At 43.2% G+C, this 23,776-nt stretch overlaps 2 long non-coding RNA genes across 2 annotated transcripts; one reads left to right on the plus strand and one right to left on the minus strand.

The window, feature by feature from the left end:
* Positions 1–16,872: 16,872 nt before the first annotated feature.
* LOC115086083 lies at positions 16,873–17,817 on the minus strand. Its single transcript, XR_003855063.1, has 4 exons — positions 17,654–17,817; positions 17,489–17,570; positions 17,236–17,337; positions 16,873–17,030 (listed from the first exon to the last, which is right to left on the minus strand). It is a non-coding gene; the product is annotated as an uncharacterized LOC115086083 (long non-coding RNA).
* A 3,125-nt stretch (positions 17,818–20,942) lies between these two features.
* On the plus strand, positions 20,943–21,641 carry LOC115086084. Its single transcript, XR_003855064.1, has 3 exons — positions 20,943–21,025; positions 21,177–21,278; positions 21,484–21,641. It is a non-coding gene; the product is annotated as an uncharacterized LOC115086084 (long non-coding RNA).
* The last annotated feature ends 2,135 nt before the right edge of the window (positions 21,642–23,776 follow it).

A 23,776-nucleotide genomic window follows, 5' to 3' on the forward strand; every position in this document is an offset into this window, starting at 1 on the left:
AGCAAAGTCTTTGGCATGGGTATATCAGCCAACATACTGGTTGCATAGTAATTGCTTATTGATGTGATGAATGTGGGACTTCTCCCCTGCCAAATGCGTGGGACATGGGCTGGTTGCCTTGATTCACCCTACCCTACAGATGGCTCTGGACATACACCATTCCTCCTCTCCCTCCCTTCTGTGTTACCCTACCCCCTCCCAATCCCTACTTCTCCCCCCCTCTCCTCACCTCACCCCTTCCCTGCACAATTGTTATATTATGTTATTCCCTATAACTGTACATTTTGTATATACCTGCAATCTTTGCCTACAATAATTTATTAATCTAAATTTTTTCTTCTGTCACTTTTCCCCCCCCCTTTTTCTCTTCTTTTACCCTCTTGTAATCATGTTATTTTAATTTTAGTTTAATGCTTTATTTCCCCTACCTTTCCTTACTCTCTAGTTATTATGTATCAATATGTTTTAACTGTATTATGTTAAACTTGTTCGATGTAAAGCGCCGCCACAGGCACTAGTTTCTTGTTTCGCTGTGAACCGATGTGATATCATTGATGAATGTCGGTATATAAAACCGTTAAATAAACTAAAATAAATAAATAGAAAAGATACAGGGAAAGATAAAGGATATGAAACAACTACTATAGAAGTATAAACTAAAAAAACTAGAAGTCTTTATCTTGGAGAAAAAGATGACTGAAGGTAAATATGACACAGATATATAAAACAATGAAAGATGTGAATAATAATTTCCTATTCATTTTTACCATATGTCATGATATAGGAACTAGGGGGCACCAATGATATCACAAGGCAGGTTTACAAATAAATACAAGGAAGCACTTTTCACATAATATTTAAACTTAAAGAACTCACTGCCTTAGGACATTGTCACAGCAAATAGCATTAAAGAATTCAAAAACAGATTAGACAAATTGGTCTAATTTTCATAAAAGACAAATTATTAAGCATAACAGTCAGGGATGTCACTCTAGGTTCAGTTAAACCACGACTGCTGGAAACTGGGAAAGTATAACATGTGATGAAGCATCTATACATATCATCTTTCCTCTAAGCATCTGCTGCTTGCCATTGTCAGAAACAAGATACTGGGCTATACTGGCCTTGGTCTGACCCAGTTTGGCAATTCTTATGTAAGAGTGTCACCAAAGTGTCCTTTACTATATGCATCAGAGTCTTTACAAACGCTGAATGAATGATATCAGAGAGAATAGGAGTGGGAAGTGTTTTCTGCTGTGAGTGATTTAACAAAACTCATGAGCCCACTTGGCTCTGGGTTCTTCAGTTGGGGGTTTCTCTCAAAAGGAGAGATATTCCTGGAGCTGTCTCTCCAAAGGAGAGGACTGCCCTTCCTGTCATCCTGTCCTGAGAGGGCAGCTGATAGACCCAAAGGTGGGATTCCCAGACCCTAAGAATCAGGGAGATTTTGTCTTTGGGTCCAAGAGTTGATTGTTTAAAAGTGAATTTTAAAAGCCGGGATGTGCGCCAAAACCAGGAGACGGACGCGCATCTAGCACATGCGTGTGTTCAACCGATTTTATAAATCATCCACATATGCGCAAATATGATGTGCAAATATCTCTCATAGGGGAAAAAAAAGGGGTGGAATGTAGGCGGAGAATGGAGATGCCGCAGCGGGGAGGCCTGTGTAGGCCCAACGAATCGTGGACCTCGCCGCCGGCTGCCCGGGGAGAACGAAGGTAAGGACCCGGTCGCGAACCCCGCGACTGGGACTGCAACAGTACCCCCCTCTTGCACCCCCTCCTCAAAGGACCAGGTTTACCGGGATGGTCCAGATGGAATCGATGCAGCAGTTATTTGTCCAAGATGTTACGAGCAGGTTGTCGGTGACGATCTGCCCACTTCTTTGCAAGTCTTGCCGCTTTGGCAAGCTTGCCTTGAATGGACTTGGAAGTTGCTGAGCGGAAGTTGCTGAGCAGATAATTGAGCTGAGCGGAAGTTGCTGAGTGGATTGAGCTGAGTGGAAGTTGCTGAGCGGATAATTGAGCTGCTGGCGAAGGACTAGCCATGAGCAAGGGTAACGGTGGCGTGAGTTGCTTGCCATACACTATTTGAAAGGGCGATTTGCCAGTGACCGAGTGAGTATAGTTATTATAGGAGAATTTGGCTCAAGGTAGTAGCTTATCCAGTTGTCCTGCCTTTCAGTAGCAAACGTGCAAAGGAACGTCTTCAGAGAGTGATTCGTGCGCTCAGTCTGCCCATTACTCTGGGGTGGAAGGCTGTAGACAAGTTGAGTTGAACTCCAAATTTCTTACATAACGTCCTCCAGTATCGGGCTGTGAACTGGGGTCCCCGATCAGAAACAATGCTTTGTGGAAGTCCATGAGCTCGGAAGATATGCTGTGTGAAAAGTTGAGCTAGTTCTGGTGCAGATGGCAACTTAGGAAGTGGAACGAAATGGGCCATCTTGGAAAAACGATCCACAGTTACCCAAATGACCGTCTTCCCTTCAGACGAAGGTAAATCCACTACAAAGTCCGTGGCTATATGAGTCCATGATTCTGTGGGTACAGGCAATGGTTGCAACAAACCCCAAGGTTGACCTGTTCGAGGTTTTTGCCTGGAGGAAGAAGGTCTAAAAAAGCCATGAGGAATAAGACCAAGGAATAGCCGAAAGTCCTATATTCAATAAACAGATATTTTAAGGACTTTCGGCTATTCCTTGGTCTTATTCCTTGAGGTTTTTGCCTGGCGCAGGTGGGGCAAGAACTCACATAAGTGCGAACGTCTCGCCTCATGTTTGGCCACCAATAGTAACGATTCAACAAATCCAGCGTCCTTTCCCGGCCTGCATGGCCGCCCGAAAGAGAGTCGTGGGCCCATATTAAGACTCTCCTTCAGAGAGACCGTCCTTCCCAGAGAATTTACAGCCACGGCAGCTAAGTTGATCTTTGCTGGGTCCAAGATGTACTGAGGAAGCTCCTCCTCCTCTTCTAGCTCCAAAGTTCGTGACAAAGCATCCGCATGGGTGTTCTTGGACGCAGGACAATAGCGAAGTGTAAAATCAAAGCGGTTGAAGAAGAGGGACCACTGGGCTTGTCTAGGATTTAGCCGCTGTGCCTGACACAAGAACTCCAGGTTTTTATGATCCGTGTAAACTGTGATAGGATGAGCTGCCCCCTCTAGCCATTGCCTCCACTCTTCAAACGCCAACTTGATTGCTAAGAGTTCCTTGTCTCCTATACTGTAGTTGCACTCGGCTGTTGAGAACCTTTTGGAGAAGTAAAAGCATGGGAGCAGTTTACCCATACTGGAGTGTTGGCTGAGTATTGCCCCTACCGTGATGCTGGAGGCATCTATCTCCACTATGAAGGGGCGTTGAGGATCCGGGTGGTATAAACAAGTGTCCAGCAAGAAAGCCTGTTTCAGGTCCTCAAAAGCTTGACAGGCTACTTTGGGCCAAACCTTAGCATCAGCCCCTTTCCTAGTCAGGGCGGTAAGAGGTGCTACTTTAAGGGAGTAATAAGGAATGAAATTTGCGAACCTGAGGAAACGTTGTAATGCTTTCATCCCTACTGGACGGGGCCAGTCCCTAATAGCAGACACCTTTTCCGGATCCATATGAAATCCGGTAGATGAGAAGATGTATCCCAAGAAAGGAAGCGACTCTCGTTCGAACATGCATTTCTCCAATTTTCCATATAGCTGGTTGTCCTTCAGGACTTGTAGTACTTGCTTAACGTGTTGACGATGGGACTCCAGATCTTGAGAGTAAATCAAAACATCATCTAAATACACTTTGACGTGAGTGTAGCATCTCGCGCAACACCTCATTCATGAGATTTTGGAAGACTGCCGGGGCGTTACATAGTCCAAACGGCATTACCAAATACTCGTAATGCCCGTCCTTTGTATTGAAGGCAGTCTTCCATTCGTCTACGGGGCGGATCCGAACTAGATTGTAGGTCCCTCGGAGGTCGAGTTTAGTAAAGATCTTGGCCCCTTGTAATCTGTCCAGAAGTTCAGGGATTAACTGAAGAGGATACCGATCTTGTTTGGTAATGGCATTTAGACCCCTGTAATCAATGCATGGCCTCAGCATGCCGTCTTTCTTTCCCATGAAGAAAAATCCTGCTCCGGCCAGTGATCGAGAGGGTCTTATGAATCCTTTGGCGAGATTCTCAGAAATATACTCTGACATTGCGCGTGTCTCTGGTAGGGATAAAGGGTACACTCTCCCATGCGGCGGTGTGGTCCCAGGTAATAAGTCGATGGCACAATCAAAGGGATGGTGTTGCGGCATAATCTCTGCTTTCTTTTTGGAGAATACTTTTGCAAATTCAGTGTAAGGTATAGGCGGCAAGACGGAAGTACTCAGCATGGGCACGACAGGTGGGCACGGAACCTTGAGACAGTTGGAGAAACAGGAGGGGCTCCATTGGGCTATTTGTAACGTGTCCCAGTGGATTATTGGAGAATGTTGTTGTAGCCACGGTAACCCCAGGACTACTGGGTGAACAGCTTTCTCCAGAACTAGAAAGGATATCTCTTCTGAATGCAGCGTTCCAGTCCGGAGAGTAAGAGGAGCTGTGGAGTCAGAAATACTTCCCGGAAGAACTGTGCCCCGGATAGAAATGATCCGTAGAGGGGGAATCCGAGGAAGAGTGGGTAACTGGAGTTGCTGCACCAAATTGGACAAGATAAAGTTCCCACCTGCTCCAGAGTCAATAAAGGCGAGAGTATTATAAGACTCTCCAGGGTATTCTAGTGTCACTGGTACAGTACATTGAGGAGCAGAATTAGCACAGCCTAGGAGTAGCTCCCCAGAATTGCCTAGGCCTTGGCGTTTTCCGGACACTCCTTACATTGGGCTAGAAAGTGGCCCTTGCTGCCACAATATAGGCACAGACCCAGTGCCCGGAGTCTTCGCCTCTCCTCTGCGGTCAACGGAGTACGACCCAACTGCATTGGTTCCTCTGTCGATGACTCTGGAGGCGGCGTTCCTTGGCTCGATGAAATCGTCATAGGCCTAGCGAAAGCAGGCGCCAATGATATAGGGCGACGTGGCGGTCGCCCCTCCCTTGCTCTTTGCTGAAGGCGACGATCAATCCGGCCAGCTAGATCGATCACCTCATTGAGGTCGTCTGGAATGTCTCTAGCTGCCAACTTGTCCTTGATGCGAGCTGACAAGCCCTCCAGAAAAATTCCCTGCAGGCTGTCATCGCGTCACCCTACTTCCATATCGAGGGTGCAAAACTCAATTACATAGTCTGCCAGGGACTGAGATCCCTGTCTTAGCTGTAATAGCTCTAACGTAGCTGTAGGCAAGCGTGCAGGTTCATCGAATGCTTGCTTGAAGTTGAGAACAAACTGTTGTAGGTTATTTAGCAAAGGATCCTGACGCTCCCACATCGGCAAGGCCCAACTCAAGGCTTTCCCCTCCAGCAACGACAGGATATAGGCTACCTTTACGGAATCCGAGGGAAACTGACCAGGAAGCAGCGAGAACCTTATGTAGCCCTGGTTCAAGAATCCTCGGTAGCCCTTGGCATCGCCTGAGTAGCGTGAGGGGGCAGGCAGCTGAGTGGGAGCAGTTATACTCACAGTAGGAGCCGGAGGTTGCACAAGCGGTGGCTCTGGCGGTGTGGCATCCAACCGATTCGCCAGCCATTCGATGGTGGCGGCCAGGACGTCAAGGCAGTGTTGCTGCTGCTGCAAACTTTGGGCAATTCTAGGAATGGCTTGCAGTCCTGAGATGTCCGCCGGGTCCATGGCCTTGCAAACTGTTGTGACCGGAGTGGTGGACCCTTGGACCGGCCTTGCGGAGTTGAGAAAGACAGGCCGGGAGGCGGCACGAACTAGATGAGGACGCAGGATCTTCACCCTGGAAACCTGAAGTCCCCCCGGGAGGAGCCCGTGAGGACCCGGGCCGCTGGGACTTAGGAGAAGACTTAACGAGGTGCAGGAACACAGTGTCTGGATGGTCTGAGTACTGGGCAGGTGGCAACAAGAATCACATAGAGACGAGCCAGAATCAGGAGCCAAGAAGACAATCCGAGGGAGAGACAGGGCTGGAACCAGGAACAGTGAACTAAAGCAGAAGCTGGATCAGAACCACAGAAGATCCAGAGCTAGAAATGGAGCGGGAGCAGGAGCAGGAATGAAACAGGAGCAGGAACAGAGCTGGAACAGGCTGGTGCAGAGATGAAGGCAGGAACAACAGGAACAGCAACTAGCTACCCAAGTAGGGAACCTCGTTGCAAGGCAATTTAGTTAATCAGACGCCGGGTTTAAATCCCCGCCGGTGTCTGATGTCACTTCCTAGGGCGGCCCACGGCTTGGAGGGAAAAGCCCTTTAAAAGCTCCCCCCTCGTGCGCGTGTGCATGCCTAGGAGGGGCGGAGCCAAGAGCCGAAGCTCTCCGTCATGGAGACGCCGCAGCGGGGAGGCCTGCGTAGGCCCAACGAATCACGGACCTCGCCGCCGGCTGCCCAGGGAGAATGAAGGTAAGGACCCGGTCGCGAACCCCGCGACCGGGACCGCTACAGAAATTTAATGTGGAAAAGTGCAAGATGATGCATATAAGGAAAAATAATACATACTGTAGTTACACGATGTTAGGTTCCATTCTAGGAGCTACTACCCAGGAAAAAGATCTAGACATCATAGTAGATAATACATTGAAATCATTGGCTCAGTGTGCTGTGGCAGATAAAAAAGCAAACAGAATGTTAGGAATTATTAGGAAGGGAATGGAGAATAAAACGGAAAATATCATAATGCCTCTGAATCGCTCCATAGTGAGATCGCACTTTGAGTACTGTGTACAATTTTGGTCGCTGCATCTCAAAAAAGATATAGTTGCAATGGAGAAGGTACAGAGAAGGGCAACCAAATTGATAAAGGGGTGGAACAGCTCCCCTATGAGGAAAGGCTAAAGAGATTAGCACTGTTCAGCTTGGAGAAGAGATGGCTGAGGGGGGATATGATAGAAGTCTTTAAAGTCATGAAAGGTCTAGGACTAGTAAATGTGAATCAGTTATTTACTCTTTTTGATAATGAAAGGACTAGGGAGCACTCCATGAAGTTAGCAAGTAGCACATTTAAAACTAATTGGAGAAAATAATTTTTTACTCAATGCACAATTAAGCACTGGAATTAATTGCCAGAGGATGTGGTTAGTGCAGTTAGTGTAGTTGGGTTTATAAAAGGTTTGGATAAGGTCTTGGAGGAGAAGTCCATTAACTGCTATTAATCAAGTTGTCTTAGAGAACAGCCACTTCTATTACTGGGATCAGTAGCATGAGAACTACTTAGTGTTTTGGTACTTGCCAGGTCATGTAGCCTGGATTAACCACTGTAAGAAACAGGATGCTGGGCTTGATGGATCCTTGGTCTGACTCAATATGGCAATGTCTTATGTTCTTATGTTCTTGGTCACACATTTAGAACACAATCAGACCTCACCAAATACAGAATAGAGACCATAAAGTATAAATAGAAACATTTAGATAAAATTGAACTGGAAACTGCAAGAAGCCAGACTCTGTATGCAGTACAACAATGGAAAAATAGAAACATCAAATTTTCCTCACAATATCAAACAATAAAATCAAGAAATATAAAAAATGAATATTAAAACTATACTAATAAAAATATTTCAAAACAATTGATTTATAGAATAGCATCCAATAATTTAAAACTCATATATGAAACTCAAAGGACCTAGGCCAATAAGGCGCAATTTATGGAAATCCAAACTGCGCTCAACTCCCTTTTACATCAGCGGGCCCAGAAGTCATTTCTTGTTTACAAAGCTAAATTTTATTTCCATGGCAACAAAGTGGGTTGGATGTTGGCCAGGTTAACGAAACATTGGGGTAGTCAGAAATATATAAAGGCTATGAAGGCTGCAAACAGAGAGATAATGAATGAGACGAAAGATATTGGCTGTATCTTTTGACAATTCTACAAGGAGTTATATAGCTGTCTTAGGTTCAGCGGCGCGTGCAAGCCCTGGGACGTGCGTAAGTCCCGGGGCTTTCCCGGGGGGGGGGGGCAGGCACATCATCGGGGGGGGGGCGTTCCGGGGGCCCCCCAGCCCCTGGACCAGCCCCTGGACCGGAACATGGCATGCCTCGGGCAGGCGTAACTTGTAAAATAAAGGTAGGGGGGGAATTAGTTAGGGCTGGGGGGGGTTAGATAGGGGAAGGGAGGGGAAGGTGGGGGGAGGCGGAAGGAAGGAACGGAGGATGGCTGCGCCGACCCTGTATTTTATAACATGCTCGCAGCAGTGCGCGCATGTTATAAAATTGGGAGTAGATTTGTTCGTGCCGGGTTGGGCGAACAAACCTACTCCCGCGCGCACCTTTTAAAATCTACCCCTATATTTATTTGTGCTTGATTATTTGTTTCCAAAATAACTTTAGTTAATGATGTAATGGAAGCCTCCAGAGTAACCAGAGCATTCCAAGCTGATTCCAAGGTAATTTCAGATGTTTTTGAGAGGCGAGATTTACAGGAAATAAAAATCCCCAAATCACTTCAACTACCAATAGACTCTCCACTTACATCATCCAAGGAGAGCGGCTTCGGGGTTGAAACATCTAGACCAGATTCAAAATATCCAGCAGAGGAACTTGCAGCGCAAACAGCCCTAAGCCGTGCCCCTCTCCCATCTTGGGCCTCCCGCTCAATATTCGAATCCCCCCGTGTTACCTTTTGGGGGATCGATAAGCCATCCGATGTTGATAAGAGGACTTGGGAGGGAGGGAGGCACTGGTGTGTTCGGTGCTCCAGGGGTTAAGGAGATGGCCTCTGCCAGTGGATATGGCATTTGCTCCCCATCTATCTCCGCAGTGGCATACACACCCGTCTCTGTCCCTAGCATTCCAACAAAAAACATTTCGATCTCCGGTTGGTTGTTCACCAGTGAGGAAGAGCTGGCAATACTCTCCCTCAACTTCGCTTTCAGTTTCATATGGGGCATATCGACCTGAGGAAACAGTTTGACAGTCAGGAAACTGGAGAAAGACATCTTGCTGGAGCTCCCAGTAAGCAGCCATCTTGTTCTCCATGCAGCATATTTCTGTTAGAGCACATAGTTTAATTCTAAATGATATTACTCTTCCACAATCAGTAGACATTGTCAGCTAACGTAGGCCTGGATTCATCATTCTTCACAGAATGATGAATCCTGCGAAAACGCGGGGCGGGGGGGCAAAGGGGGCGGGCCTGCGAAAGCCCACAGCCTTTGCACCATAGTGGTGCGATTTCGGCAGCTGTGGTATGCCCGCTGCTGGCTTTCGCACCAAATAGCGCCACCGTGAAAGGTGGTGCTATTCGGCACGCTACTGCCAACGATAATGAAAGTACCATTATCGCCAGCAGCGAAGCCACCACCGACTCCGCCTCCTCCTTGCACAACTCTGCCCTCCCCATCTCGACTCCGCCCCAATCTAATTTGCATGCTATCACACGCGAAAAGGACCTTTTTGCATGCATTAAGCTCTTAGAAAATAACCCCCTTAGTGATTTGACCTTTGATGTCCATCTTAATTTATGACTAGGGTGCTGGGGAGGGAGGATGGGGAGGGATAGGGAATATTGGGGGGAAAATTTACATTGTACTACAACTGAACTGTATCTTTTGATAGAGATAGCCGAGGACACCTCGGCTTCTGCTTGTTACACTGTTTTTTCTTTTAAAATAAACAGATTTAAACATAAAAACTCATAGACAATTTTTTTAATTTACCAAACACCAATAAAACATCAAAACAGCAGACACAAAAACCCAATAATTAAAACTAATAATGATTTTTAAAAACTGACCCCCTCCTTGCTTGCCACACCTGGAAACCTTTGATTTCCAGTCAACCTGAGATTGCTGTTGATTAGTGTCTGCTTGTCTCGCATATAAACACTCTCTCTAATACAATATGTTCATTTTCACACACACACACACACATTCTTGCACATATGTACACTCTCACATGCACATACTCACATTCAGACTCTAACTTACACTCTCACTATCACACATGCACACACATATTTACACACTTTTTCTCTCACTCATGTGATCTATAAAAGCCGTGAGGAAGAAAAAAGAAATAGATGCCTGACGTCTGTCAATTAAAATTTTTTTCAAAGGAGACAATAAAACACTTTAAAAGGCCCGACTCAGGCCGAGTTTCGCTCCTGTCTTGGAGCTGCTTCAGGGGCTTAATGTGCATTATATGAGTTATTCTGTTCAGCTTGAGGGAATAGGATGGCACTTTTTCCTCAATCAGATTTGCAGAGTCATTGGATGCAATGTCTAGGAACACTTGATATTAGAAAAAAAAAACCCATTAATCAGCATGGATCGTAATGTGCAGCTTAATGAAGTAGGATGACACTTTTTGTCTTACTGTCAGTTCTACAGTACAGTTCTACAGTTTCGAACTTTTTCCGTGGAGACTAAACACAGCACGCTGCACAGACAAGGATATCTGGAAGCAGCATAAGTCCAGAGGGAACTTATAGCAGCTGATACCTCGTTGGTTTTATCAAAGAAATAACTACAGACAATTCATCATTAGCATATAACCGGTTTTATTGAAAAATATATCACCTCATGTTGCACAGCTCATCCAATACTGTAGAACTGACAGTAAGAGCAAAAAGTGTCATCCTACTTCATTAAGCTGCACATTACGATCCATGCTGATTAATTTTTTTTTCTAATATCAGCTGTTCCTAGACATTGCATCCACATTGCATTCAATGACTCTGCAAATCTGATTGAGAAAAAAGTGTCTCCTTTGAAATAAATTTTAATTGATGGACGTCAGGCATCTATATATTTTTTACTTCCTGTTGCTGTCTGGCAGCAGGGGCAGGTTCCTGCCTGATCTGCCTGCCAGAGGCTCCAACTTCCATCTCTGAGCCAGCTGCAGGTTTGGAACAGTCCTGTACCATGGCTAATGGCTTTCCATGCTGCACACTGCCAAGCAGAATGGGCCATTCATCCTCCTTGCAGTTCTAACCTGTTCCGACCTTTCTCATTAGGGAAAGCATGGAGCTCAGATTTGGCTTAGGATGTGGTTTAGAGCATTGGGGAAGCAGATCTAAGCCCAGGGTGTGTATTGGTGGTGAGGAGGGGTGAGGGAGGCTTCTCCTTCTTTTCTTTTCCACCTGTGTGGGTCCACAAGACATGACTTCCTGCATTGGGCCTACAGAGGCAAGAAGGAAGAGGAGGAGCCATGGGTCTGCCCCTGCAGCACCACCTGCAAAAATGTGGTGCTCTAGGTGGTCGCCTAGTCTGCCTAATGCTTCCACTGACCCTGTGGGTGATGACATATGGGCCAGAAAGTTAATTTGAGGGAAGATGGGGGAAATGCAAGGCTGAAAGTTAACTTGGGGTGCTTAATACCATTGCACTGCCCTAGGCAGAGCGATAAGCTCCCTTGTTGTACAGGTTCTCAGTCTCAGCAAAAGGGACCATCCTTATCTCATGGATGACCCTGCACCTGGATTCCAGCCATAAAGAGGCAGAAAGTAATACTGCAGTTTATTTGATAAAGCTTAATGTCTGGTGAATAGCATTATTTATTATTCATCTGATTTATATTCTACTTTTTGGCACGTCAAAGTGGTATTAACAGCTATCAGTTTCATTAACAGCTAGGAAATAATTAAAATAACTTTCTAGCTAACCTCAAGTTTAATTTTTTTAAAGAATAACAATCCCCACCCACTCAAATTTCTACATTATTTCATTCTCTGTTTCTTTGGCTTTCTTTTTGGGTTCTTATAGCTATCTCCCCAACTTTACTCTTCTCAGTCATTTCTATTCCACCTTATATTGCCAAATTAATATTATTATTGTCAAATTTATTTATTACCTTACATTAAATCTCAAAGTGATTTACAATAAAAAGTCTAATATTACAATTTGAAAAATGTAAATTAATTATAATAGTCTTCATAAAATACAAAAACATGTCTGATCATGTTTCCTTTAATTATTATTTTTTATTTGAGATCCCACAGTTCCCTTAAAAATCATCAAAGCGGTTCACAAAAGAGGAGTCCAGAAGTCACCGCAAGCGATCCAGGGATTGACGTCCATAGCTCCAGCTTCCAGAGGCCCCGCCCCTTTTTCAGTAGAGGAGGACCGGAAGGCTCATCTGCATACTGCTCCCAGCATCCCCCGGGAGAGGAGTCCAGAAGTCACCGCAAGCGATCCAGGGATTGATGTCCATAGCCCCAGCTTCCAGAGGCCCTGCTCCCTTTGCAGTAGAGGAGGACCGGAAGCACGCACCGGAATCTCAAACCCTTCCATTAACTGAGTGAAGATTAATTTAATGTTGGTTAAAGAGGACTGGTAAGTATAGCTTTCAGAAATTTTGGGGCTTATAAAAGTTTGGTGAAAGGTGAAATTAAGGGATATATTCTTTAGAGTTTGTGTATGTCTGAGGTAATAAGCAAGCCAGAGATAGTTAATTCTAGTGTCTGTCTTTCCCACCCACTCAACCCTTGATTTTTAGGCACAAGACACTTTCTCATTAAAAATCAATCAGGGTCTTATCTAAATCATATTATTGTACCAGCCCTTATTGAAAGTTTAATCATCCCCTTGTAGGGCACTAGCTGATTAATTAGTAAATTCACCTGTAAATTTAAACTACTCTCATTCCAACTCCCTTAGTATCCTAAACTTAACTAGGAACTCAATAAAACTAAGATGAAGGCAGCAGTCCAGCAGCAGGAGGGGGGCTTTCCAGTCTTTTGCATTGAGTGTCACATGTATGATTTTTTACCCGCCTGTGAGAGATTGTATGTGTGCACTCGGTGCAAAGAGCTCCTGGCTCTCAGGAAACAAGTCCGATCTCTGGAGGCTAGAGTAGCAGACTTGGAGGAGCTGAGGGAGACAGAGAGGTACATTGATGAGACCTTCAGGGACATAGTAGCCAAGTCCCAAATCCAGTCTGGCAGCCCTAGTGCTGCCTTGGATCAGAAAGGTCTCCCAGTAGGAGCACATCACCCTGGTGTAGCAGGAAGTGATCCTATAGCAAGGACCTGCTCTCCAGGTGATGTATTGCCCTCTCGCACTGAGGACAAGTCTCCCAGGGCTACTGCCCAGGAGGGAAGGGTTAGGTCGGCCATCATAGTTGGTGATTCGATTATTAGAAATGTAGATAGCAGGGTGGCTGGTGGATGTGAGGACTGCCTGGTAACTTGCCTGCCTGGTGCGAAGGTGGCAGACCTCATGCGTCACCTAGATAGGATTATAGACAGTGCTGGGGAGGTGCCAGCTGTCGTGGTACATGTGGGCACCAATGACATAGGAAAATGTGGGAGAGAGGTTCTGGAAGCCAAATTTAGGATTTTAGGTAGGAAGCTAAAATTCAGATCCTCCAGGGTGGCATTCTCTGAAATGCTTCCTGTTCCACGTGCAGGTCCCCAGAGGCAGGCAGAGCTCCAGAGTTTCAATGCGTGGATGAGACGATGGTGCAGGGAAGAGGGATTCAGCTTTGTAAGGAACTGGAGAAACCTTTGGGGAAAGGGGAGACTTTTCTGAAAGGATGGGCTCCACCTTAACCAGAGTGGAACCAAGCTGCTGGCACTAACTTTCAAAAAGGAGATAGAGCAGCCTTTAAACTAGAACAAGGGGGAAAGCCGACAGTCACTCAGCAGTGCATGGTTCGGAGAAATGTATCCTTGAAGGATACTAATGAAACAGGAGAGTTAGGGCATCCCAACAGAGAGGTTCCATTAAAAGCAAACATAGTCCATATGCCTATATGTAAAAAATCACCAAAGCTAATGATTTCCGAATTATCCCAAACAACTGAAAAGCAGGTTGTTACAACAAACAAAAAACACACTTTGAAATGTCTGTATGCCAATGCCAGAAGTCTAAGAAGTAAGATGGGAGAGTTAGAGTGTATAGCAGCAAATGATGAGATTGACATAATTGGCATCACAGAAACTTGGTGGAAGGAGGATAACCAATGGGACAGTGCTATATCAGGGTACAAATTATATCGCAATGATAGGGAGGATCAACTTGGCGGGGGTGTGGCACTTTGGGGCGGATTTTAAGAGCCCTGCTCGCCTAAATCCGCCCAAATCCGGGTGGATTTAGGCGAGCAGGGCCCTGCGCACCGGTGAGCCTATTTTACATAGGCCTACCGGCGCGCGCAGAGCCCCGGGACTCGCGTAAGTCCTGGGGTTTTCTGCGGGGGGCGTGTCGGGGGCGGGCCCGAACCGCGCGGCGTTTTCGGGGCATGTCGGGAGCATTCCGGGGGTGGGTCCGGGGGCGTGGCTACGGCCCGGAGCGATCCGGGGGCGTGGCCGCGCCCTCCGGACCCGCCCCCAGGTCACGTCCCGGCGCGCTAGTGGCCCGCTGGCGCGCGGGGATTTACGTCTCCCTCTGGGAGGCGTAAATCCCCCGACAAAGGTAAGGGGGGGTTTAGACAGGGCCGGGCGGGTGGGTTAGGTAGGGGAAGGGAGGGGAAGGTGAGGGGAGGGTAAAAGAAAGTTCCCTCCGAGGCCTCTCCAATTTCGGAGCGGCCTCGGAGGGAATGGGGGTAGGCTGCGCGGCTCGGCGCGCGCCGGCTATACAGAATTGATAGCCTTGCGCGCGCTGATCCAGGATTTTAGCGGATACGCGCGGCTACGCACGTATCTACTAAAATCCCGCGTACTTTTGCTTGCGCCTGATGCGCCAGCAAAAGTACGCCAAATCGCGCGGTTTGAAAATCTACCCCTTTATGTCCGGGAGACTATAGAGTCCAACAGGATAAAGATCATACAAGAGACTAAATGCTCAGTAGAATCTATATGGGTAGAAATCCCATGTGTGTTGGGTAAGAATATAGTGATAGGAATATACTACCGTCCACCTGGACAAAATGGTCAGACAGATGATGAAATGCTAAGAGAAATCAGGGAAGCAAACCAATTTGGCAGTGCAATAATAATGGGAGATTTTAATTATCCCAATATTGACTGGGTAAATGTAACATCAGGACTTGCTAGAGACATAACCTTCCTGGATGTAATAAATGATTGCTTCATGGAGCAATTGGTTCAGGAACCAACAAGAGAGGGAGCCATTTTAGATTTAATTCTTAGTGGAACGCAGGATTTGGTGAGAGAGGTGAGAGAGGTAACGGTGGTGGGGCCACTTGGCATAACATGATCAAATTTAAACTAATAACTGGAAGGGGGACAATAAGTAAATCTGCAGCTCTAACACTGAACTTTCAAAAGGGAAACTTTGATAAAATGAGGAAAATAGTTAGAAAAAAACTGAAAGGTGCAGCTGCAAAGGTTAAAAGTGTTCAATAGGCTTGGACATTGTTTAAAAATACAATCCTAGAGGCGCAGTCCATATGTATTCCACGCATTAAGAAAGGTGGAAGGAAGGCAAAACGATTACTGTCATGGTTAAAAGGTGAGGTGAAAGAGGCTATTTTAGCCAAAAAAGCATCCTTCAAAAATTGGATGAAGGATCCATCTAAAGAAAGTAGAATAAAACATAAGCATTGTTAAGTTAAGTTTAAAACATTGATAAGACAGGCGAAGAGAGAATTTGAAATGAAGTTGGTAATAGAGGCAAAAACTCATAATAAAAACCTTTTTTAAATATATCCAAAGCAAGAAACCTGTGAGGGAGTCGATTGGACCATTAGATGACTGAGGGTTAAAGGGGCTCTTAGGGAAGATAAGGCCATTGCAGAAAAATGAAATGAATTCTTTGCTTCCGTGTTTACTAATGAGGATGTTGGGGAGATACCAGTTCCGGAGATAATTTTCAGGGGTGATGAGTCAGACGAACTGAACGAAATCACTGTGAACCTGGAAGATGTAGTAGGCCAGATTGACAAACTAAGGAGTAGCAAATCACCTGGACTGGATGGTATGCATCCTAGAGTACTGAAGGAACTCAAAAATGAAATTTCTGATCTATTAGTTAAAATTTGTAACCTATCATTAAAATCATCCATTGTACCTGAAGACTGGAGGGTGGCCAATGTAACCCCAATATTTAAAAAAGGCTCCAGAGGCGATCCGGGTAACTATAGACCAGTGAGCCTAACTTCAGTGCCGGGAAAAATAGTGGAAACTATTCTCAAAATCAAAATCATAGAGCATATAGAAAGACATGATTTAATGGAACACAGTCAACACGGATTTACCCAAGGGAAGTCTTGCCTAACAAATCTGCTTCATTTTTTTGAAGGGGTTAATAAACATGTGGATAAAGGTGAACCGGTAGATGTAGTGTATTTGGATTTTCAGAAGGCGTTTGACAAAGTCCCTCATGAGAGGCTTCTACGAAAACTAAAAAGTCATAGGATAGGAGGCGATGTCCTTTCGTGGATTACAAACTGGTTAAAAGACAGGAAACAGAGAGTAGGATTAAATGGTCAATTTTCTCAGTGGAAAAGGGTAAACAGTGGAGTGCCTCAGGGATCTGTACTTGGACCGGTGCTTTTCAATATATATATATATATATATATATATATATACCTACAAAAAACCCCCTGTACATTAATAAATGTAAGGGAGACCACTAGCACTTTTAGTTCTTTCAAAAAATTAGAAATTAAGATATTATTAAAAAAATTTTTTGATTTGTTTAAATTGTTTATTGAAAACTTAATCACTATCACTATTGCACATATTGAATTTTTAACATAACACAAAGTACAAATTCACGAAGACTAACATATATACCTCTAAAATATGCCCCTCAATAATCTCCTACTGCTTGCCCTAAACTGGACCCTGTATCTCCTGATCCCTATAGATGTTATTCGGGTCTTTATAAACATATACACCTCTAATGTGAAAAACCTTATATATTTTTTCTGTAGATGGTAAGTCTATATTTTTTTCAAAACAGATTTTTCTTTGGTGTATGTCTATTCAACCAGTTCTTTTGTCCATCCCGACAAGGACCTCGTTTCGCCAATGTTGGCTTCTTCAGGGGAATATTCTTGTTAAGACCCAACATCAAGAAACACCCATGGCTCCCACTACTCGTGTCTACAATACATAGAACAAAATTACAAACAACAGAAATTATAAATCTAACTTTTACTGTAGTGTATATGTATCCTATTAGCTCATATCTGTCCATTACCCCCCAATTTATGTAAAACATTAAATTAATTCAATAGTTAATATTTATTAAATATTGATACATCAGCTATTTCGTTTGAACAAAACTTATCCTAAGTCCCACTCCTACCTAAAAATGAAGGAGCGTACTCAGACACAACACACTCAATTCACTCCGGCTCAATAGCTCCCGTTGTTTATCATGAAAAAACTCCCGAATATGAGTGTTATCCTAAGACAAGATTCAAACAAAGAAATCTCTTACATTAAACCCTCATTTTAAACTAAGTTTTTTAACAAACACTCTCAAAAATGATTAAAAATGAATCTTTGCGTTAGGTATTATCTTATGATACTCTCACTGCAGAACCCCATAGCTTTACCTCTCCACACTTTCAAAAGCTCAGCGCCCTCCATGTAAACCAAAAGTTTCACTTCTTAGATCTTCCTCGTCACACTCCCCACCTGTAAAAACCACAACATTTATGGCTATATTTTTTGTGGAATCAATGCCTTCAATGCACCGAAACTTTAGTTTGAAATTGTACCTTGTTTAAGCAATGACCGCTTTCAAAAAAGCCCGCATTCAAAAATGGAGTCGCCAGACCGCCAATCCTCTAATTTGTTCCTCTAATTACACGGTGAGCAATATGTGCCTGCTCGGATAATTTCAAACGGTGCTCCAAACCATGACCCACACCTCCTCAATCATGATCTATTAATCTGAACAGAAAACAAAGTTAAGCCCTCTGCCAGTATATCACAAAAAAACGCCAATACTCAAATTGGTTTCTCAAATCACAAGGTGAGCCATATATGCCCACTCATATGACTTCAAACAGTACTCCTAACATTCACCCGAACTATCTCAACCATAATTTCATTCTAAACTGAAAACAGAGTTAAGCGCTAGTATGTTACCAGTAAAACATCAACTTCAAGACATGTGAAACAGCAACAACGCTCACCTTTAATGTTTTACCACCGTGTTCATGTACTCAGCGTCTCCTACTGAGGTTTCTACTACCGACCTGCCCTTTTATGCTCCACCTCTTCACCCTGACACAACCAATCCACACACTCTTCATACGTAGAGCCTCAATGTCTAATAAAGAGGCCCACGTCACCAACACATCTACTTAGACTCCTCCTCACCACCCTCAGGTGGCCGCTCCACTCTCATTAGTGCCCTCCTCCTTGCTAAGTGATTCCTATTGTCATAAATCAAATCCTTTAGTTCTGAGCCCTGTTGTGTCGGGCTCTTCTGCTTGTGTTGCCCATAATTTTATCATCCATTTCAATTAGGTGGAAAATCAGATTTATACCCTATCTTACAACTTACCCACCATATGTGGTCTTGCATTAAATGCCAAATTACACTTAAGTTACAACTCATTCACAAATATTAGAATTACCTGCCCAAACATCAATTGTTCAGACCAATGAATTGAACCAATAATCAACAATGTATCCTATATCCTCTCTACAAAAACGCTTCCCATTCAATCATTACATTCAATCCCCTTGGTGCTGTTGTTTGCCAATAATAAATGAACCTCTGTTCTGTTTGTCTAAGATCCTGGGAAACGTGACCACCTCTCCTGTTGGGACGCTGTTGTAAGATACAAAATTTCAATTGATCCTCTGAATGTCCATGATCCTGCCAATGTTTGACCAAAGGTGAATCAGTTTTACCCGTATGTATACAACTCCTATGTTGTATAATGCGGGTACGAATTGGTAATTTGGTTTGACCAATATATAATTTTTGGCAGGGGCATATGATAACATATATCACCCTGTCTGTACTACAGTCAAAACGATTAGTAAGAACCTGCTTATATGGCAAAGTGGGATGGTGAAAACTCCGTGTCTCTATTACATGTTTACAAACTGAGCAACCTTGACATTTGTACTGACCCGGCTTTTGTTCTATATTCAGTTGTCTTGTATCCGAGTGTACTAGGAGATCTCGTAAATTACGCCCTCTAGTTTTAGCAAACAAAGGTTTGTCCTGCAAACATTCGTGTAACGTTAAGACATGCCAGTGTTGTAAAATTATGTCCTGAATCTTATGGGTCCGTTGAGAGTATGGTAGCACACATACTAATCTTTCCTCTTCACTTCGATGTCGTGTTTGAAGTAAAGATGCACGGTCAGCATACAGCCCTCGTTTGTATGCTTTCCTAATGATTTTTTTAGGATACCCCCTTGTCAAAAACTTATCCCGCATCTTTATTGACTGTTTTTTATATTCCTCCATGTTGCCGCATAGTCGCCGCAATCTGAGAAATTGTCCCGCTGGAATGTTAGTGCGGAGATTCTGAGGATGGAAACTACTAAAGTGCAATAGGTTGTTGCGATCCGTAGATTTTACAAATATCGAAGTGGCCAGTTGTTGTTCCTGCTTATATATCTGTAAATCTAAAAATGAAATTGTTCTCTCATTTACAGAGAAAGTGAACTGTAAATTTGGATCTAAAGAATTCATCCATACTTGAAATTCTGTAAAAATTTGTATGGAACCCGTCCAGATGAAAAATATATCATCTATGAAACGGACCCAACACAAAATTTTTGACCAAAATGGTGATGAATAAATGTATTTCTCCTCAAACTTAGAAACATACAGGCACGCTACCGAGGGCGCCATGGTTGCGCCCATGGCTGTGCCTTGAATTTGTTGATAATATTTTTCTTTATATCTGAAGAAATTTTTTGTTAAAGCTATTCTTACAACAGCGTCCCAACAGGAGAGGTGGTCACGTTTCCCAGGATCTTAGACAAACAGAACAGAGGTTCATTTATTATTGGCAAACAACAGCACCAAGGGGATTGAATGTAATGATTGAATGGGAAGCGTTTTTGTAGAGAGGATATAGGATACATTGTTGATTATTGGTTCAATTCATTGGTCTGAACAATTGATGTTTGGGCAGGTAATTCTAATATTTGTGAATGAGTTGTAACTTAAGTGTAATTTGGCATTTAATGCAAGACCACATATGGTGGGTAAGTTGTAAGATAGGGTATAAATCTGATTTTCCACCTAATTGAAATGGATGATAAAATTATGGGCAACACAAGCAGAAGAGCCCGACACAACAGGGCTCAGAACTAAAGGATTTGATTTATGACAATAGGAATCACTTAGCAAGGAGGAGGGCACTAATGAGAGTGGAGCGGCCACCTGAGGGTGGTGAGGAGGAGTCTAAGTAGATGTGTTGGTGACGTGGGCCTCTTTATTAGACATTGAGGCTCTACGTATGAAGAGTGTGTGGATTGGTTGTGTCAGGGTGAAGAGGTGGAGCATAAAAGGGCAGGTCGGTAGTAGAAACCTCAGTAGGAGACGCTGAGTACATGAACACGGTGGTAAAACATTAAAGGTGAGCGTTGTTGCTGTTTCACATGTCTTGAAGTTGATGTTTTACTGGTAACATACTAGCGCTTAACTCTGTTTTCAGTTTAGAATGAAATTATGGTTGAGATAGTTCGGGTGAATGTTAGGAGTACTGTTTGAAGTCATATGAGTGGGCATATATGGCTCACCTTGTGATTTGAGAAACCAATTTGAGTATTGGCGTTTTTTTGTGATATACTGGCGGAGGGCTTAACTTTGTTTTCTGTTCAGATTAATAGATCATGATTGAGGAGGTGTGGGTCATGGTTTGGAGCACCGTTTGAAATTATCCGAGCAGGCACATATTGCTCACCGTGTAATTAGAGGAACAAATTAGAGGATTGGCGGTCTGGCGACTCCATTTTTGAATGCGGGCTTTTTTGAAAGCGGTCATTGATTCCACAAAAAATATAGCCATAAATGTTGTGGTTTTTACAGGTGGGGAGTGTGACGAGGAAGATCTAAGAAGTGAAACTTTTGGTTTACATGGAGGGCGCTGAGCTTTTGAAAGTGTGGAGAGGTAAAGCTATGGGGTTCTGCAGTGAGAGTATCATAAGATAATACCTAACGCAAAGATTCATTTTTAATCATTTTTGAGAGTGTTTGTTAAAAAACTTAGTTTAAAATGAGGGTTTAATGTCAGAGATTTCTTTGTTTGAATCTTGTTTTAGGATAACACTCATATTCGGGAGTTTTTTCATGATAAACAACGGGAGCTATTGAGCCGGAGTGAATTGAGTGTGTTGTGTCTGAGTACGCTCCTTCATTTTTAGGTAGGAGTGGGACTTAGGATAAGTTTTGTTCAAACGAAATAGCTGATGTATCAATATTTAATAAATATTAACTATTGAATTAATTTAATGTTTTACATAAATTGGGGGGTAATGGACAGATATGAGCTAATAGGATACATATACACTACAGTAAAAGTTAGATTTATAATTTCTGTTGTTTGTAATTTTGTTCTATGTATTGTAGACACGAGTAGTGGGAGCCATGGGTGTTTCTTGATGTTGGGTCTTAACAAGAATATTCCCCTGAAGAAGCCAACATTGGCGAAACGAGGTCCTTGTCGGGATGGACAAAAGAACTGGTTGAATAGACATACACCAAAGAAAAATCTGTTTTGAAAAAAATATAGACTTACCATCTAAAGAAAAAATATATAAGGTTTTTCACATTAGAGGTGTATATGTTTATAAAGACCCGAATAACATCTATAGGGATCAGGAGATACAGGGTCCAGTTTAGGGCAAGCAGTAGGAGATTATTGAGGGGCATATTTTAGAGGTATATATGTTAGTCTTCGTGAATTTGTACTTTGTGTTATGTTAAAAATTCAATATGTGCAATAGTGATAGTGATTAAGTTTTCAATAAACAATTTAAACAAATCAAAAAATTTTTTTAATAATATCTTAATTTCTAATTTTTTGAAAGAACTAAAAGTGCTAGTGGTCTCCCTTACATTTATTAATGTACAGGGGGTTTTTTGTAGGTTACTAGTCATAGCACTAGAGACGATATTGCCAATAATTTTTTGATCGCTATATTAGGTACTTTCTTGGCAATGGAAGACGTAATAGAACCAGCAATGTTTAGCTATACAGATACCGCGGCAGCGGAGGTATTGTCGGGTATTCGTCTTTTTGATACTCCCACTGAAACACATATAGCACCTCCTGATTGGGATACTGTTATTAATATGAAAAAGCGCCTAACACGAACAGAGTTACATTCAGCTTTACTCAATGAATATTGTAGAATGAAGCGGATACCTCGTGGTTTGAGGATCAACAAGGAACCTTTTCTACATGCCCAGAATGAAAAGTTTATTGGTAGATGGAATGCTATACTTAATAAATGTTCCTATGATCTTATGTTATTAATTATAGAGACATCTAATGAGTCGGTGGTGGAGTTACAGGTGCAGGTGGACACATATAGATAACATCAAAGCAGTGGTAGCATTAGATACCTTTAGTGATCAATTAGCTGAATTTACAGAAAGCATGGATAAGTATTGGGAAGAATTAAAGACAGCCAAAATCCAAAAGTTCCAACGGGATGAGGCCGACTATACACGAGGGTATGTATACCCTTGGATGAACAAGAACAGAACGTATAGACGTGCCAAGACCTTTGATTCGTCATCTAGCGAATCCTCAGAGGAAGATTCCTCTTTGAACAATAAAACCAATGATTCTGGTAAGAGAGTGAAGTTTCAGAGCTCTCGACAAGGGGGACAACTACAGGCACAGTCAACGTCTGATTTTTTATCACAACAAACCGTCAGTACCAAAAAGAAAGTAGGGATACTGCAGAACAAAACTTACAATGCATTAGACAAACGCAAAACTCGATCCCAACAGTAGATTCCTCATTAATATTTAATCTATCTAAGAGAGGGCTCTCATTGGTAGAAAAGTCTTTGCTACAAAAGGGGTTATCTTTCGTCCCTAGTACGAAATATGATTCCTTTGCAACACGTATATCATTACATAAATTCTTTAGGAAATTAAAAATTGTTAGACACTTTAAGGATCAACTTAAGTCGGTGGACAAGGGGTTGTGGAGACCAACGAGATGGATTCCACCAGGTTTGGTGGATCCGGCAATAGCCATCTTTGAGAAATTGGTGTTACGGGATTTAGAAACTTTGGAATCATCTTCTGTACAGATGACATTTAATTTAACTAAAGAAGAACGAGTAGCATGTTCAGCTCTTCAAAATGATGATTCTATCACTATACGCCCAGCTGACAAAGGGGGCGGCATAGTGATTTTGAATTCAGATGATTATGATGCAGAAGTGATGCGACAGTTAGCAGATAATAGATGTTATATTCTTTTATCACAAGATCCAACATCGGAATTACAAGATATTATACTTGAATTGCTGGAGGCAGGAGAAGCACAAAAGCTTATAACAAAAAAAGAGAAATATTTTTTGTTAGAACCATATCCGAGTACGCCAATCTTTTATGTGGTTCCGAAGATCCACAAATCTCTAGTTTCGCCTCCGGGGCGCCCGATAGTCTCGGGAATTCATTCAGTATTAGAACCCTTATCTAAATATGTGGACTCGTTTCTGAATCCATTGGTTAAGAAGAGTCGATCTTACATACGAGACTCTTCAGACTTTATTTCACGTATTCAACCATTGACTGAGGTCGAGGATAGATGGTTACTGGTGACAGCGGACATAGTGTCGCTTTACACCAGTATCCCTCAAGAGGATTCTTTACAGGTGATTTATGAAGCATTGCGAA

The sequence above is a fragment of the Rhinatrema bivittatum genome, chromosome 2 (genome assembly GCF_901001135.1).
Source record: "Rhinatrema bivittatum chromosome 2, aRhiBiv1.1, whole genome shotgun sequence".
Lineage (NCBI taxonomy): Eukaryota > Metazoa > Chordata > Amphibia > Gymnophiona > Rhinatrematidae > Rhinatrema > Rhinatrema bivittatum.